The sequence below is a fragment of the Vanessa cardui genome, chromosome 19, assembly GCF_905220365.1.
Source record: "Vanessa cardui chromosome 19, ilVanCard2.1, whole genome shotgun sequence".
NCBI classification, from domain to species: domain Eukaryota; kingdom Metazoa; phylum Arthropoda; class Insecta; order Lepidoptera; family Nymphalidae; genus Vanessa; species Vanessa cardui.
In genome coordinates this window covers 1,529,146-1,543,353 of record NC_061141.1, presented here as the reverse complement: position 1 = coordinate 1,543,353, position 14,208 = coordinate 1,529,146, and the positions used below count along the sequence as shown (strand labels likewise).

At 34.4% G+C, this 14,208-nt stretch overlaps 1 non-coding gene across 1 annotated transcript; it reads right to left on the bottom strand.

The window, feature by feature from the left end:
- Positions 1 to 8,121: 8,121 nt before the first annotated feature.
- Trnae-uuc lies at positions 8,122 to 8,193 on the bottom strand. Its single transcript has one exon. It is a non-coding gene; the product is annotated as a tRNA-Glu (tRNA).
- Positions 8,194 to 14,208: the final 6,015 nt, after the last annotated feature.

Sequence of the window (14,208 nt, the reverse complement as noted above, 5' to 3'; positions counted from 1 at the left end):
GATAAGGGTATCTAAACCATTTGCCGTATAGCTGATAATTTCCGTTGCAAGATGGTGTCATTTACGCCTGGTTCGTCTGCAGTGTGAGCGGGTTACATTGTTATAAAATATTTTATTAAAAAATCCTGCGTAAAGTAATATAATTTAACGCATATATAAAATAAGTTAACTTAATTGTGTTTTTTCATGTCTGTACACCTATATAATACAAATTGAGACAGCATAAGTATAGAGCTACATAGATAATGCGAATTGCCGTGAATTTCTTAAAAAAGCTACTATGCAGGTGGATTTTGTAGCCTTTTCCAATGGCAGTAGGAAAAAAGATAAGCCTTAAATTTACGTATTTCATTTGTTTTACTTTTTCTAAGAGTTCATGATAAATATATCTCTATTTATCTATCATACTACACTATTGCAAAATTCGAATAAAAGATTTATAGACGTTCAAAATGCAATTTTTTGTGTATCCATAATGAATATCATAGGTTAATCGAGCTCTCAACCAATGATATTACCTTAAATTTGCCGTCCAGTGTGGTTTATTTATTTTCCTACAAAAGTTGAATTAGCGTATAGATATTTCAGATGAACTTTTTAGTTATTTTATTTAAAAATAATTGACAAAGTAATGAAGTTCAACTCTATCCATGCATAAAAATATATGGTATCGATGTTTTCATATAATATATGTTGGGTCGGTGATACCCAGCGAATTTGAATATTCAGGCAATACTAAGAGTAATACAGTTGACCCTATACTTCTTAAATTATAAGGGTTTTCTGTAAAGGAAGTCTCAGTTGAAAAAGACTGAGCCCACGATGGAACTATCCAGTCGTGTGAATTTTCCGCCATATTAAAGGACATGACTGAGGCAATACAAGATACAGGCGTATTTGCACATATATGTATGCATGAGCACTATGACGTCAGAAAAGTGGTGGTTCTAATTATCACTATTGTAAATTGTTTCAGAATAAATTTTAGATATCATATTTTTGATAAGAGCCGATATGGCCCAGTGGTTAGAACGCGGGCATATTAAACGATGATTTCGGGTTCAAACCCAGGCAAGCACCACTGAATAATCATATGCTTAATTTGTGTTTATAATTCATCTCGTGCTCGGCGGTGAAGGAAACCATCTTGAGGCAACCTGCATGCGTTTAATTTCATAGAAATTCTGCCAAATGTGTATTCCATCACGCTGTTCCAATGCGGGTGCGTGGTGGAATATGTTTCTAACATTCTCCTCAAAGAGGGAGGTATCCTTAGCCCAGCAATGATTAATTTAAAGGCTGTTGTAGTTGTTATTGTATTTTTGATTTCATAAACCGCTTAAACTAACACCGCACACCAGAATATCGTACGAGGCAAACATGAAACTTTAGAGCGATTTTGAGTCTTATCCCATCAACATAAGACTCCGATGAGTTATATGTTAACTCCGACCGATTCGAACTGTCTCTTCTATAGTGACTTGAAATGTTGATGTCATTTGCGAGATCTTTTGATTAAGATATTTTACGAAATATTGCAAAGAAGGTATAGAATATCGAATAGAAAATGATTTAGCTGTATTTTCTCGATACATATCTTGTATCATGTAGATATTTTATGTAATGCCAGCTGTGCCCGCGACCTTGTATGCGTTTGAATTTAACAAAAAAAAAAAACAATTATTATAACCTAAGTAACTCTTTATTATATCAGCTATCTGCCAGTGATAGTCCCGTCAAAATTTGTCCATCCGTTCCAGAGATTAGCGGGAAAAAACTGACAGACATGCAGGCAAAAATTGTAAAAAATGTTATTTTGGTATATGTACCGTGTATGCACATGCATTTATTAAAAAACCGGCCAAGAGCGTGTCGGACACGCACATGAAAGGGTTCCGTAGCCATAAGATGGGCCATAAGATGGAAATTTAGCAATCTCTATTTTTACCCTGGCCCACTTCTGTATGTAAGTATGTAACATTCCTACTTATTTTCATAGTTTGTAGGTAGTTATTTCCATACATTACCATTTAGTTAGGGCAAATGCACGTCATAAGTTGGTCGAGTATAAAAATAACTATGTATGATACCTACAGAATCCGCTATAGTTTTCGTTGAAAGTACTTACTTGGAGGTACACAGCACATTTTTCCATAATTATTGTAATAGTATTTCAAAAGTTAAGTATATATATATAATAATTAGTATATCTCGAGACTGGGGGTTTGATCCACATGGTTTCAAGGCAATTTTTGTTGTATTTAAAGACACATTTTAACGATACCCCACACGATGGGGTAAGTCGAAATTTTTTTTTCGAATTAATTTTTCGATGTATTGTCGCTGAGGGGTGGTAAAAACTTATTACTTTTCGATAATTTTAATAATCAATTTTTGGATTATTAGTATACATCTCTCCACCAATTTTGCGTGGCTATCGGTGCAGAAACGGCGGAGAACGAGCCAGGACAGACAGACGGACAAACATGACGAAACTTGTAGTTTCGTCATGTTTGTCCGTCTGTCTCCAGTAGACCCAGTAGTAAAAAGGGACTATTTTAATATTACAAACAGACACTCCAATTTTATTATATGTATAGATTGTCTGACTTGCTATTTTACAGCTTGTAAGGCGAGAGATCGAAAAGTTCCGAGCTCAAACTTTGGAACTGGATACAGACTGATTGGTTGTTCGCGTTTATCTGTAACAAATTGTATTTCGATATTATTCTAAACTTAAAATGGATGAAACTTTTTGATAATCACCATTTCTCACACTTTAATTTGTTTTTTAATAATATTAATAGGTTGGCGGACGAGCCTATGGGCCACCATGGTAAGTGGTCACAATCACCTATAGACAGTGACGCTGTAAGAAATATTAACAATTCCTTACATCGTCAATGCGCCACCAACCTTGGGAACTAAGATGCTATGTCTCTTGAGCCTGTAGTTACACTGGCTTACTCACCCCCCAAACCGCAACACAACAATACTAGGTACTGTTGTTTGGCGGTAGATTTACTGATGAGTGGGTGGTACCTACCCAGACGTTATAACTCTGTTCACTCTAAACCAGAAGTTTTACCTCTGTTCTCTCCAAATGCTAATTCTCAATTTAACCCTCTGTGATAGATTAATAAACAGATGTATAAATATTGATTTACATATTCTTCAATTAATAAAAAAAGAATTTCCGTACGAACTTTCATCCCCAATTTCACCCTTGATGTATTCATTTTAAATATTGCTCCTTCAGCGATGATTGTTTCATAACCTTCAAAATCAATATTGTAGAACCTTTAAAGAATGACGAACAAATATAAATTTACATCATGAAGTCCACTCTCTTTGGTGATTTTTTTTTATGAGATAGGTGGCAAGCGATCAGGAGGCTCATCTGACGGAAAGTGACTACCACCGCCCATCAACATCTGCAACACCAGGGGGCTTGCAGGTGCGTTGCCGGCCTTTAAGGAAGGAGTATGCTCTTTACTTGAAGGTTCCCATGTCGTATTGGTTTGGAAAAACCGCCGGCGAAAGCTTGTTCCACAAAGTGGTTGATGAATTTTGGATTTGTTTTGTGGGATCACTTGCATATGTGTTACAAGGAATTCCTTTGCAAAACTTCATCTTGCTAGACATGCAGGCTGTATGTAGTATAGTTAGTCAGTTATTTTAATATTAAGTAGATATACTAAAACCTCCGAAACAAGAAGCATCTTTTGGGATAAGTTTTATGTATATTGGCTTAACAAAATTATCAGTTACATTACTATAGATTTCAACTCTAGTATATAAATATATGATTACTATTGACCATAATAATTATAATAACCTACTATATACATGTTAATAACAATATTAAATGCTCGTGCAATATTGTCCTCATATTCTTTCATAACAATAAAAGTAATAAAGCCAATAAATAATGATTGCTTTTGACAGCACGTGTAAATTATTAGTTATTTATTAATCGAACATTTATTATGGGTAGGGCTTTTTCTAAGCCTCGCTGGGTAGTTGTCAACCATTTCTTAGGTATTCCACAAACAGTATTGTTGTGGGGTGTTAGAAATTTAGACTGCATTTGCAGATATGACAACTTAGTTTCCGTGCATTATACAGACGTTTTTAATTTTGCCGTTTCATAAATTAAAATCATTTGTAGAAAATGCATCAGTAAAGAAGCCATATTTCAATACAAGATTATGCAGACGATAAGAAAGCGTGGAATTAATACTTGATCACTTCCATGAAGAATATATTACATACAAACATAATTGTAATTAACTAACATGACTGTATTTTTAAATATTGAAACAAACTGTAGAATCTACTTTCCGAACCGCCGGTAGCTTCTCTTAACATATTTGTTAAATGACGATTTAAAAGTGCTTGTAAAAGCCTACTTGAATAAACTATATTTTGATTTATAGTATACTAGCTGTGCCCGCGACCTTGTACGCGTTAGAATTAAAAAAAAAATATTATTGTGGCCTAAGTTACTCCTTAGTATATCTATTATCTGCCTGTGAAAGTCCCGTTCAAATTGGTTGAACCGTTCCAGAGATTAGCCGGAACAAACAGACACTCCAATTTTATTATATGTACTTATATATTAAATATAAGTTAAAATTAAAAATCATTTTGGATCAAATGTATTTTGTAAAACGATTTCGTTAAATATTCGATTGTTTTCGATACTTGCCATGCATGGTGCATCCACTATCATCTACTCTTAACTGTAATTATTTTATTCCCCATATATACGCTTTACAATAGTATCACATACAATTCAATTAATTCAATCCTCGCTCAGTTACGTAACTTGTAACTTGTAGAACTCATAACTGTTTCGTTATAGTGTATATCTGAAGCCTTCGCCTCTACCACGAGCCTCTCTTGTAAAGCAACGTTTGTATTTGTTGTTTGTATTACATATATTTGTATTAATAACCGAAAAGGCCTTTGTACCTCTTTTGAATATTTGTGCAAATTAGGTCCGAGATTTAAAATCTTAATATTTATTTAGTAAAACAGTTCATTATTAAAAAAAAGTAAAGTAACAGCTTGTACATTTCCCACTGCCGAGATAAGGCCTCCTCTCTCATTAAGGAGAGGGTTTGGAACATATTCCAACACGCTGTTTTAATGCGGGGTGGTGGAATGCACATGTGGCAAAATTTCGATGAAATTAGACACATGCAGGTTTCCTCACGATGTTTTCCTTCACCGCCGAGCACGGGATGAATTATTATAATTAATTTGTATAATATAATATTATTATACAAATTAAGCAACCCGGTTTGAACCCGAAATCATCGGTTAAGATGCACGCGTTCTAACCACAGGGTCATCTCGGCTCTTATTCATCGTTATCTTCATCTTTCTGCCCTTATTACAATTTTACTTTGGGACGCAGCAGCCATCTTCTTCAATTTCTATGTATGACGTCATCTAACAAGGTATATTTATTCCAGGCATATCGTCGTTCACACAATTCATTCATCGTTTCTTTGGTCGTATTCTTCCTCTATATTCATCTACGTTGCTCAAGATCTTCCCCACAACATGGTCCCCCGGATAACATGACCGTACCATGATAGTCGGTTTCCACATAGCTTCTCACCTTAGTCAATATATTTATAACAAATACACTATCTATACTAATATTATAAATGGGAAAGTAACTCTATATGTCTGGGGTTCTTTTGTAGGAGAACCTCTAAGCCGAATTTGATGAAATTTGGTATGGAGCTCAACGAAAGGGCACAGTTTTTATAGCCCTAACTCCAACCGACCAACTACTAAAACGCGAGCAAAGTTGTGGGTTGTAAGTATTGTTTTATTTTATGGAATAGGTTGGCGGATGAGCACCTGATGGTAAGTGGTCACCATCACCCATAGACAATGATGCTGTAAGAAATATTAACTATTCCTTACATCGTCAATGCGCCACCAACCTTGGGAACTAAGATGTTATGTCCCTTGTGCCTGTAGTTACACTGGTTCACTCACCCTTCAAACAGGAACACAACAATACTGCGTACTGTTATTTAGCGATAGAATATCTGATGAGTGGGTGGTACCTACCTTGGTGGTAGGGCTTGCACAAAGCCCTACCACCAAGTAAAGTATTAAAGATTCTTAGTTTTCTTTCGCGATGCCAATATCGAAACACGTCATCTTAAACAACTGTATGTAGGGACATTTTTGTCCTATTTTTTGGATTGTTTTGTAAGGTTTCGCTGTCAGTTTGATTTTTTATTTGACAGAAGTATTGTTGTCGATAACGTTATCTTAATTCAATACAAAACAATGAGTCCTATACTTTTAAAAATAATTCAAGATATTTCTGTTTGGAATTCGAATTATTATTTAAGTCTTCGATTTATTTTTCGTAATTTATTGAAGAAATTCTCAATATGTTTTGGTTGATTAATATTTAAGGCTTTGTTTCTTGTTATGTCGAAGTATTTTAATCTGAAACTGTACTACCAACATCTCAATATGAACTGTTAATAATCTTGAGGCTAATAAAACATAGCAAAATATATGTGTTTATAATTCATCTCGAGCTTGGCAGTGATGAAAAACATCGTCAGGAAACCTGCATGTGTCTGATTGTATTGTATTGCCTATGTAATATGCTCCTAACCTACTCCTTAAATAGAGAAGAGCTTACTTAGACCAGCAGTAGAATTTTAATTATATATTAATAACAAATTAATAAAATGTGATATGTTTACCAATTTTTCTCATCACCATCAAATCGTTGGTCAAATTTTAACAACTAAAAAAAGTTATGATATGTTAGGTTTCTATATTTAATAAAACTGAATACAACCACTAAGCGCTTTAAAGCTGCTTAAATATAGAATTCGAATTTTAAACACGAATGAAAAAAAACTAACATGCATTAGTGTGTGTGTTAAATCTTCTGATAACCTATAGTTGCCTCACAGTGTTCGCTTGCGAATTTCTATCGTTGCGGCTCATGGTAGAGTTTCTAATTATAAATCCTAACTTCTGGTTAGGTAACATTAGTTTGTATTATCCGAGCAAGATTCAAAACGGTGTATGTAAAGTTATCAAGCAATATATTTAGCGTATAACATTTCACTTATATGTATATCCATACATGTTATAAGAATGGGAATGACTTATTGTAATATTAAAATAATCGCTTTTTACTAAACGTCATATGCGTTTGTACACGGTACTCATACCAATTTTTTTTTATTTATTTTAATCTGTCTGTCCATTTGCTCCAGATAATCCCCAAATCTTCTGGACTGAACTTAGACGAGACTGTCCCTGGCAGAAAGCTGATGTAATTAGGAGCAAATTAGACTACATAAACCTTTTTTATTAAATTGAAATGTGTATGAAGTCGAGAGCAACCCCAACATATATGTATAGGTATGTAATAAGTACCGGCAAATGCTTTGTAGGACGCCCCCCCCATAAGATAGACGGATGATTTGGTCAAGTCCGCGGGCTATCAATCAAGGTGGAAGTCATTGGGAGAGGCCTATGTTCAGCAGTGGACGTCTTACGGCTGGTATGACATGATGAGGATCATGACATGATGATGATGATGAATAAGTCACAGGATTGATCTTCGAGCTATGGTCGTCCTCACTTCTAACACAAGTGATAAGCTTAAAAGGAGGGGTAAATAGGGATATTAGTAATTCCTTAATTATTTTGGGGCATTATGGCTAAACTTTAAAATATATATGTGAAGTTTATTTATAATAAAAATATTGATGTGTATATCTATTGCCTTGAAGGTATCGACTAGTATGCCGTGACGACGAATGATATATCGCTCTCTTATGACGTCATACTCCCCCTCCGCCCCCGCTCTCTGCCCCCTGATACATGCCAATATATTTAAGACTGTATTTAAGTATTTAACCTACATATTATAAAACAAAGTCTCTGCGTTGTCTGTCTGTCTTATCATAGCACAAAAACTGATGAAAGGATGTTTTATTTATAACATACGAGTACAAATATATCGAAAAATCACGACTCCAATAATTTTAAGTTGAATTGAAATAAATTAGCTAATTAAAATTAATATTTTAGTAAAAATAAACAAAAAGAGATTTCCCGTACCGGGAATCGAACCCGAGCCTCCTGGGTGAAAGCCAGGTATCCTAGCCACTAGACCATACGGGATATGGAAGTTGGTCCGAAATATTTGTACGATTAAAAAAAACAAGTAATACGTGCTGGTATACATAAATAAAATTACGAGACTTAGGTTTATATGTATATAGCAAATTAAACATTACGTTAGAATATTTTAACACGTTCGCAGCAGCTTCATTTTTCCATTCCTGCGGTATGGGGTGAATAAGACCTCGTATGAAAACTATCATAATATCAGTACGGGGCTTATTAGACTCCGTAACGTTTAAGAAACTAAAACTTGATGAATATGATGATACAATGTGATCGAATTTTTTTCTTCAGTGCGGTAGTTTGTCAAAGAATAAATACTGAATTTATTGCCGGTTTCTCTTAGAATCTACTTTCCGAACCGGCGGTAGCTTCTTTTAATATATTTGTTAAATGACAATTCAAAAGTGCTTGTAAAAGCCTACTTATTAGATAGGTTTGTACTCATAGGTAGAATATGTGATGAACAGGATACCGATCCTGTCCAATGGGCCTGTACGCAACCTTACCATCTGTATTATCACAGCAAAAACCTAAATTAAAACACAAGTAGGTACAGTCAGAGTAAGAAAACCTTCGTCAGTTTTCAAATTCATTCCTTATACAAGTCTTAATCTCTTAGTACCTTTTGAATCTAAACATCGAATCATTACGATGTATTGCATAAATTACAATATGTCATTGTCAATCGGAACAGAAGATTATCGCTCATACTGAGCAAACGAACATAGATCTTAAGGTGACGAACCTTTTTTTATCCCGACTGTACATGCTTTTATACAGAGAATGTTGTCTATATAAAACACGTTTTGGAATTTATGCATATATTGGATACAATCAAACAAATTTTCAATTCAAAGACTTTGATTTTTAAGGAAATCCTCAGTAAAGGTACGAAATCTTTTAAATACTTTACATAAACCGTTCTTTCAAAGGCATAAAAGCAATTACTAAATTGGTTGGGCAAACGATTGGACGAGAGGAATCCGGAATATTTATAAGAGCTTTTAAAAGATACGCCAAGTTACTTGACGTCGAGCCAAATAAATTTGTGTAGCGTTTACATTTTATCTGAACGGAGATTGGAAAGTAAAAGACAATAAAGGTTAAAATAGCAGCCACGTGGTAACGGTAAGGGTAGGACCCTTAGAGGCGGTTATTTTAATCTGCTAGGCTATAGTTTGAGGAAAACATAAGGGATCTCACTCCACCATGCTGCTCCAATGCTGATTGATGGATCACACACTCGAGGAAGTGACTGACTGATTGACATCCAACATACGTTTTTCCTAGGATATTTTAATTGACCCCAAACGCAATTTTGCCAAAAATGAAACATATGACAATCTCTGGTTGATTCATGTGTCTGGTATAAGTATTTATAAGGCTCATTGACATTTTAAGGAGATTTCCTTAAAAGCGGCTTTATGGGTTACCATCGTTTTTCAAAGAATTGTAATAAAGGCTGCCAATTATCAAACTCCAGGCTGTTATTGCTTTCTGAAATTAAAGCCCAATATCTTTTATATAGGCCTGACGGTAACCAAGTGAGCTGAGATGGCCAAGTGATTAGACCGCGTGCATCTTAACCGATGATTTCGGGTTCAAGCCCAGGCATGCACAACTATATATATGTGCTTAATTTGCGTTTATAATTCATCTCGTGCTCGACGGTGAAGGAAAACATCGTGATCGGAACCTGCTTGTGTCTAATTTCTTCGAAATTAGGCCACATGTGCATTCCACTAACCGGCATAATATGTTTCAAACCCTCTTCTTAATGAAAGGAGGCCTTAGCCCAGCAGTGGGTAATTTACAGACATTTACGTTTGCATTTCGTTAACCAAAGGATCTCGTGAGACGGTCTTCGAATTTAGCCACGTGACCAATAAGACTATTACATAAGTAGAACTCTTGTAATATACGTTTTTAAGGTTTTGAGAGGTGTAGTCTATAATGCTGATGTCCTTAGTCAGTTAAGTCTGTGCGCCCCAGATAGATATGTGTGGAGGTGACATCGACTGTCGTTGCTAGCGGTGCCCACCGGGCGAACCAAGTTGCTCAAGGAAGCAACACTGACGCGCACGTTACGTACTCTCAATGTGACAGCAGACTGATTGGATTTGTTTTGTTGCAGCCTGAGTGAACTCACAATAATTGCTGCTTGGAATATATCATTTACAATTTAGTTTTATATTATAACATGGATAGATATTTTAAATTTGTTTTTCTTAAAGTGCTGTATATATCGAATTGGGGCACAATCCTGTAATGACATGTATACAGTGTGGCATTAAATAAATAAATGCCATGCCGGAAGGATGTAAACGCGGCATCATCCAAAAACGTGTTTTAAATTCGATTGGCTCGAGAACATTCGGTTTTTTTTATTTATTTTTTTAGCATATCCATGTACCTTTTGATTCTACGCTTGCAATGTTAACGTAGTTTTAAATAATGTATCAGGCGAGTAAGCTACATCAATTACTCTTTATTAAATACTCATTATAAAACTACGAATTGAACGTTGGAGAATGTCATTTAAAGTTTGGATTTAAACCCAACTTTGAATACATCTATTTGTAACTATTAGTCGCCCTTGGCTTCACTCGCATTTTCAAAAGTCAAAGTCAAAAGTCAAAAACCTTTATTCAAAACAGAAGTGTTTACAATTTCTTATTGACTGTCGAAAATCTACCACCGGTTCGGAATATAATACCTCAGACTTGAGAAGAAGCGGCGAAAGAAACTCAGCGGGATTTTTTTTTATAATGTCAATTTACAATTTACAGTAATAAACAAAAACACAAACAGTTTTAGAGTGTTGATTGACACGTGTCAGGCAAAATAGTGATATATCTATATCAAATTTCATCAAATTCATTTCAGTGGTTTGGTCGTGAAAGAATCACAGACAGACAAAGCTACTTTCACATTTATAATATTAATGTAGATTTATTTTTGAGATATTATTAATTAAATATTACCTTTTTGTAAAGAGTAATCTATGTGTGCGTCTTTGTAAGAAGAAATAAAAATATGAATGACATTAGGAGGCCACTGAAAATCAGTGTAGAAGCTACCATGTTTCTATGTATATTGAGTGATCTCCTTTTGGTTGAATTGCACTGCTGCGCACTTATACATACCTACTACCATTTCTTTTCTAAGTTTATTTTATTTATTTATTTTCTTCTCTTTTGTTTTTCATTTTTTTGTTTTGTGTATAATTTTTGTATCACACAGAATAAGTGTCGTTTGGTTCTGTATTAATTACTATACATTTTGTGTCTACAGACACAAAATGTATAGTAATAGTGTAATTTATTCAGCCAATAAAGATTATTATTATTATTATTATTATTATAAATAATATAATTAATTAAGTATAAAAATTAAAATTAATAATAACTAAAAGTCTGAAGCACACACATTTCGCGGCCGCCTAAACTCAAACCCAATGTGACAGACACATTATTTTCTAATATATCATCATCTCATATATCATCGCTACAAGACATTAGTGTAAAAGACCTTAGACTAGAGACTAATTTAAATTCAATTATATCTAGTAAAAGACGTAGGAATTTTAACATAGAGTTTGCTTTGCATATTCGTGGCACGTTTATTACTATAATATGACACATATAACGTTATATAATATGATGACTATAAATATATATTGGACAACATAACGTACATTTCTTTGATCTCACTGTAAGTAGCTAAAGCACTTGTGTTATGGAAAATCAGAAGTAACGACACCACAAACACCCAGACCCAAGACAACATAGAAAACTAATGATAATCTACATCGACTCGGTCGGAAATCGAAACCGGAACCTCGGAGTGGCGTACTCATGGAAACTGGTACACGCTACTCGACCACGGAGGTAGTTAAATATTTTATTTATTTTTCAAAAATTGTAATGTAATTGTAAATTGTCTGCTGGTACCAGCACGACATTGAAAGCTCTTCTATTTTAGGATCACTAAGGGTTATTATCTCTTGTGAGGCCCTTGAAAAAAGATTCCAGAAAACCTTTAAGAATTTTCAATTGTATAATTTAAAAGAATCACTAAGGAACGCTTCTTCGTTAAAAGGTATTACTAAACCAATTACTTTTTAAATTGACCTTGGGAATAAAACAATTATATTCTGGTCGTTTCAAATAAAAGTATATTTCATTTCATTAACCTTCAGACTTTCTTTTTCTGGTTTTTCTTTTATAACTGAACTGGTGGTAGAAAGTAGGCTTTCAGAAGTAAGTAATGAAAATAGTGACATTTAATATATCGTGACGTTAGATGGCCCAGTGGTTACGCAGAACCCAACTGATTTTCTGATGCAAGCATCACTGAATTTTCATGTGCTTAATTTGTGTTTATAATTCATCTCGAGTTCGGCGGTGAAGGAAATCATCATTAGAAAACCTACGTGTGTCTAATTTCAATGAAATTCTGCCACAGTTGAATCCACCCACATTGGAACACTGTGGTGGAATATGCTCCTACTCTTCTTCACAAAGGGAAAGACAGTGGAATATTTACATGTCATTATAATATGTATTGATTATTTAATATATTGTAGTAAATTAAACATGTTCATTGAAGTGAGATCTACATCTTTGTCACGAGGGGTTGCAGAGCCTCAAGTTGGCAAACAGTTCGGAATTCTGATCACGTCATTGATAAGGTTATTTGTGATGAATTTACTAGTCCTGTATTGGCACAATGGATCCTGAATATATCCTAATATATCTATAGTAATAGTATGATTATTTTTATATTTCAAAACAAAGTCCCCTGATCTGTCAGTCTGTAAGTTCGCCATAGACTCCAAAACCACTAAACGGATTTTTATGAGGTTTTTATTCTTGGACCTTATATTCATGTATAAAATTTTCACGATTCTCATTGACTGCCCTCAGCTTCTTGAACTTTTTAAATTTAGGATACCGTATAGGATTTCCCGGCATCCAATTTCTACGTTTCAACCACCCTTTCGTACCAATGTCTTTGGTAAAGGATCGCCGATACCTCGCATGTGTAGCACATTTAATACATGGCTCACAAACAAACCTAAAGATATTTCTCCCTTGGACTCAGCCAGTTTCGTGCACTTTTGATAGAAAACATTCCTAATAAGATGTGTAAAATAAGCGTTTTTTTGATTGTTGAATGATTTGTATGCAACATAGATTTTTTGCATGTTGTACTCGCCTCTAAGTGGCATACATATTAGTATTTAAGACTAAGATGCTTAAGATTTTATTGTGAATATGTTATGCTGTTGGTGTGTCTAAATAAAGAAATAAATATATAAAAAGTATTTTTTTATCAACCATCGGTTGGGAATGTTAGATATATAGAGAAGAACTGAAACTTTACAGTTGATAAAATTAAAAATATCTGCGGAAGGTTTGTTATAGAAATGAATACCTTACCCCAAGAAGGATTAATTGGCTTTGCGGAGTCGGAAACGTGGCGTTATTAGCTAATCCTTACGTCACGTGTACATGCGAATGTCGCTGATTCTATTAACGCGATCAATGCTAGTGTGATACATAGCATCGTTTCAAATATACTGTGACGTAGCTGTGACTTTCTATTTTGTTATTTAAGTGAAGCTGATGTAGACTAACTATTTTTTCTTAATATGGATAGATTAAGCGTGCCGTTTATATGAATCAGAAACTACTTCAGGGACAATTTCAAAAGAAACTTTCGAATAAAGCAAAAATAGACTTTCGATAATGCGGCTTTAATACGTCATGCGGCATAAACTACGAGGTACCACCCTCGAAAGAGCTATAATCGACCTCAGTAAAGAAACTTTGCAAAAGAGCTAATATATGTCGTACATCATATAGCATCACATCATATACATAAAATTAGATGAAAGACAGTAAGTGATACTGCCCCATATTGCACCCTAACTGTAAGACGTTTAGGAGTTCCATCACTACATAGTATAAAACAAAGTCGATTTCTCTGTCCCTATATCTTTAA